We start from the raw sequence: 5,284 nt of genomic DNA on the forward strand, positions 1-5,284 counted from the left end.
GGAGTCCCCGCTGGCCTCGACCTCCCGCCTCGGCTCCTTTCTTGGGCGCTCCCCACGCCCCACGGGGGGCGGGATGGCAGGGCCGGTCCTCTGGGACTCCGGCCGGGGCGAGGAGGCCCCCTGGGCGGGGGGAGAGGGCGAGAACGAGAATGCTAATCCCGGGCAGCCTCGCTGAGTTCCCCTCGCCTGCTCCAGCCCAGGGGCTGGCTTTCCTGGATGATCCGCCCCCTCCCCCTTCCCCTCCAGTGACAGTGCAGCCGTGACTTTGTTCTCGCCTAACCTCCAGGGGAGCTGCGGGAGGACCCCGTCTCCGCTCTTCCTCTTGCCTTCCTGGCTTTGCAGCCTCAGAAGCGGGCGGATTTATTGCTACAGGCACTGTTGCCTAGCAGTACTCTCCTCTGGAAGAAGCTGTTAGTTTTAACATACCGCTGGTGAAAATATTCCATTACTCTTCATTGCAGTTTTTGGTGAATCATACTCCCCTCCCTCCTCCCGCAGCGTGATCCGAAGTATTGTTTGATTTTTGGAGCCCATTAGTGCAGATGTCCTACCAAGGTCCTGAACAATAGACATTTGTGATTCCACGAGTTGTAGAGCCTGTCATGAAAAATGGGAGCTGTTTGATGGTTATCTGCAAAAAGAATGGTAGTGAATATATTTTGTTTCCTTTCTTTTCCTACTGGGGGGGGGCGGTGCGGGGAACGGGGTGGGGATCAGTAGGCCTCAGCCTTAAAGAACAAGGGTGTATGTGACAATGAAATGAAGAAATGCATACCGATACTCGAATGAATTAAATATTGACAGTTGTCTTCGAAAGCCAAGATGGTACGGCTCAGACTGAAAATAAGTCTGAAAGCTGAGAATTAAGAAGTATGCTATACTGTCAGATCTGGGCGCTGGGGTAGAAGCATGAGGGCTCTAGGTTCTGACCGCATCAGAAGGCCGAACTTATCGCTGTGAAAATCAGGTGATTTAAATTTTTTTCCATTAAGAATAGGAATCAGAATGAATGCATCTTGGGTCCAGATTAGGATTTGAGAGGCTTGTTTGGGAGGCTATGGTTTAAGCCAAGTGACTGGAGTGTTTGATATATATTGGCAGGGGGCAGAGGGGAGGGATTGTAAACAGTAGTGTGTCTTGTGACTTGGCAAACCTTCGGGAAGAGGGACCCAGTAATGAATGAGTTCACATTATATGAAAAGAATAATATTAAACAAATCATTTTCTTTACCCTACTAGTTGCCATAGTTGTTTCATAATTTTGGGAGGCATATATGTTTAGGGAAAAAAAAATCAGAAAAAAAGTACAGATGTTTAAATGCTTATTAAGAACTGGGTTTTATTTAAGTGTCAAAACAAGAAGCAGAGACATGCTTCTCCGTAGCCCTTTTCTACTTTTGTGGAAGACTGGTTTATGCCATTGAGGGAGCACATTGTAATGTATTAAGATATTAGTAGGGACTTGTTAATTTGGTACAAGGAAATAAATGGACTTTCAAATTAACATGAACTTTGCGAAGCATTTTTTTTCAGAGATTCTTTTTAGTCTGGATGGCAACACAAATTGAAGATGGCATGATAGTGAATTCTAACAGGTTTTATTACAGGATGATTAGCTTTTTAAATTGTGCCCAGTGGTACCTTTGGAGGAGTAAAAGAGGAGTTAACGTTAGTAAGAAGTAAAATGTGTATGTTGGTGTTTTTGAAAGCCATGAATTGGAGCAATACTTTTTATTTATTTATTTATTTATTTATTGTGGAGACGAGGTCTCACCAAGTTGCCCAGGCTAGTCTTGAACCTCCGGGCTTAGAGCAATCCTCTCGCCTTAGTCTCCCAAAGTGCTGGACTACAGGCTGAGCCACCGCACCCAACCTGAGCAATAAGTTTAAGTTGTGGCATTAGATCTGTCTTATTGTGAAAAATTTAAAATACTGACAAAATTCATATCTCTAAAAACCTAAATTTATAACTGGTTTTGGGTCGGTTTTTTAAAAGTTGGAATCACATTACACAAAGTATGCAAGCTGCTTGGTTGCTTTAGTTGCAGAATTTTATGATAAGCCCAGAGTATTTGTACAGGTTATGTATTAGAAACTTAGTGGATTTTTAACCTGCCAGGGGTGTAGACTCCTGGGAAAGGTGAAGAAACTAGTCAGTGTGCAGTGATTTAAAAATTAGTTGTCTTTCACAAGTGAGTGTGGTCTAATTCATCAAGTTTTGAAACTGTGTTGTTATGGTTCTAGAGAAATTTTTCTAGGCTCCAAAGTCATTTTACTTCATTCCCTCTTCCCTCCCTTTACATTGGATGCTTGAGAGCATTTTCATATTCTGACCCTTTTCCTTTGTGGATGATTGATTAAAATGGATTACAGATTCATGTCTGTGGCTACTATTCTTGATTTGTGAGTGTGTGAGGTTGGTATAGTGATTGGGCTTTTTCCTATGGAAATATCTTACCTGTGTCAGAGGAATTAAGTTCATCCTTTAGGCCAGAAATCAGGATATCCTAGCCAATCGTTAGCCTCCACCAACAAATTATTCATGTTGGAGATGACTAAATTGGCACTGAGAGAAGAGTTACAGATATAGTAGTTTGTTTGACAGGTTAAAAATTTGGCATGGATGTTATTGCCAACCCTGTATTATGAATTTTCTGTCCAATGTTGGATATTTTCTATGCTGTATTTTTTTATTACTTTTTAAAAATGGTAAAATTAATAATTTGTCACCATTGTGCTAGATCACTAAATGGCCTTTTTTTTTTTTTTTTTTGAGTTGGAGTCTCACTCTGTCACTCAGACTGGAGTGCAGTGTTCGCTCTCAGCCACTGCAGCCTCGACCTGCTGGGCTCCGGCGATCCTTCTGCTTCAGCTTTCCAAGTAGCTGGAACTACAGGCGTGCGCTACCATGCCCGGCTAATTTTTGATTTATTGTAGAGATGAGGTCTCATCAAGTTGCCCAGGCGGGTCTTGAACCCGCGGGCTCAGGCAATCCACTCACAAAGTGCTGGGATTACAGACTGAGCCACCGAGCCCAGCCAACTAAATGGTCTTAAGACATTAAATTTGAAGTATCGGTGGTAAGGAATTGAATTTATTCAGGTTTTTTGTTCTGTTTTTTGAAATATGTCTGTGAGGAAAGAATTATAAGAAATTGTTTTTTGTGTTAATTTATCTGGCAATGAATTCTGCAGTGAATTTTCCAGATAACTGAAGTTTACCCTTTGAGACACTTAGACTTTAAAAAAAAGTTACTGATTTGGATGGAAATATTCCTAAAAGATCTTTTTAAGCTTATTAATTCCTCATAATCTAGGTTTCTCTCTTTTTTTCTTTAATAGACATCATTCTGAACATCTGTCACTGACGCTAGAGTACTTATAACCATAGAGGATACCCCAAACTGTGTACTGTAATCTATTGGTTTCATGTCTGTTTAAAGTTGTTTTGCTTTCCTTACTCTCAGGTTATTATTTTTTGCTGCTTATTGTGCCTTGTTGTGGCCTATTGTGCAATTTCTTCCCTCTTCTTACTTTGCTGAACTTGGTCTGAAGAATCTAAGTAGCCATATAAACAAGCTTGTTTGAGCTTAAAGCTAAATTTCTGTTTGAGAATTTGATGGATTATCTTCTGGTGAAGGGTATGAGCTTTATCGTATGGACTTTGTATCACCTATTTTTGGTTTTTCATCCAGACATTTTTAAAAAATTGACTTCGTGGTTCTGGATAACTGATACTATCTAATACAACCTGGATAGATGTGGTATTGAGTAGTAAGTTATCTATGAAGCTTCTCTGAACTTTGCCACATAAATGAGCCTCTTCTAATTATAAAGTAAATCTTACTCTAATCTGTATGTGAGTCAGTGGGAAAGAACTGAGTCTTATAATAGCTTTTGTTGTTAAATGAGATTAGTTCTCCAGATTTTAGGGATTTTGCTTTGAACACCATACAAGTTTGTAGTTCTTGGTTTATTTGGTCATTTGTAATCTCTTTAAAATTTTAATTTAAATTAGGAAATCAGAAATACATATTTAACAGATATTAACATTTTGCCCCATTTACTTCAAACTGCGCATGCTGTTTTTGGGAAATAAAGTGTCACAAATATCACTAAAGCTTATTTCCATCTCTTCCCATCCCTCACCCCAGAAATAATTTGTCTTAAGATAGGTACATATTATACCTGTGTATAGTTTTAAACTTTTATTGCATATGTAAGTAGTCACAAACAATGAATACCAATGTTCTGTGTGTTTAAAATTTTTACATTAATGGTAATTATTTTTGACTTTCTACAACTTGCTCTTTTTAGTGTCTCTTTTGTTAGAAAGTTTGGCTCTGTTTGAGTTTACTAATTATTTGCTTCTTATTATCTTTAGAAATTATAGCACTATTCCACCGAGGCAATGATTATTACAATATTTTAATGATGAAACACTTATTAGGCAAAGTGACTCAGGCTTCTCTGACTGACTGGTATTTGTTCTCCGACTGACTGGTATTTGGGGTTGTAACAGTGGAGATTTAAGCTGGGCTCAGTGGCTCAGCCTGTAATCCTGTACCTTTAGGAGGCTGAGGTGAGTGGATTGCCTGAGCCCGCGGGTTCGAGACCTGCCTGGGCAGCCGAGACCTCATCTCTACAATAAATAAAAAAAAATCAGCCGGGCGTGGTAGCGCGCACCTGTAATTCCGGCTACTCGGAAGGCTGAGGCGGAAGGATCACCGGAGCCCAGCAGGTCAAGGCTGCGGTGGCCGGGAGCGGCCACTGCACTCCAGTCTGGGCGACAGAGTGAGACTCCAACTCAAAAACAAAACAAAACAAACAAACAAAAAATGGAGATTTAGTAAAATCACAGAACTTTGGCTATCAGAAAAAACATCTTGAGTCTTACTATAGTAAATATAAGATATATTGCTGAGTAATTGTAGTAAAGACTCATTCAGGAAAATATTGCCTCAAGATTGCTGCCTTCCTATCTCATAGGAAACTTCCATTGTAAAATTGTTACTAAGGATAAGCTGTCCTCTTTAGTACAACCCTTACTTAGTATTTGGTTCAGTTGAGGTGCAATCTGTATAGGATTCCAAGAAGTCTTAACCCTAGGTTTGAAATGGAGAAAGGATACACTAACATTCTGTCCCTTAATAGCATCAAGTAGAAAAATTGAAAATGAGCTTGTTATCAACACAATTTATATGCCAACTTTAGCATTTCAATAAATTTTTTTTTTTTGAGTTGGAGTCTCACTGTGTCGCCCAGACTGGAGTGCAGTGGCCGCT

At 40.0% G+C, this 5,284-nt stretch overlaps 1 protein-coding gene across 4 annotated transcripts in view; it reads left to right on the plus strand.

Annotated features, from left to right (window-relative positions):
• The window catches only part of NPEPPS (aminopeptidase puromycin sensitive), a 117,695-nt gene that overhangs the window by 689 nt on the left and 111,722 nt on the right, over positions 1–5,284 (plus strand). The window lies entirely within an intron of this gene.

Source organism: Carlito syrichta, unplaced genomic scaffold, assembly GCF_000164805.1.
Source record: "Carlito syrichta isolate Samal-C Ts95f unplaced genomic scaffold, Tarsius_syrichta-2.0.1 Scaffold177233, whole genome shotgun sequence".
NCBI lineage: Eukaryota > Metazoa > Chordata > Mammalia > Primates > Tarsiidae > Carlito > Carlito syrichta.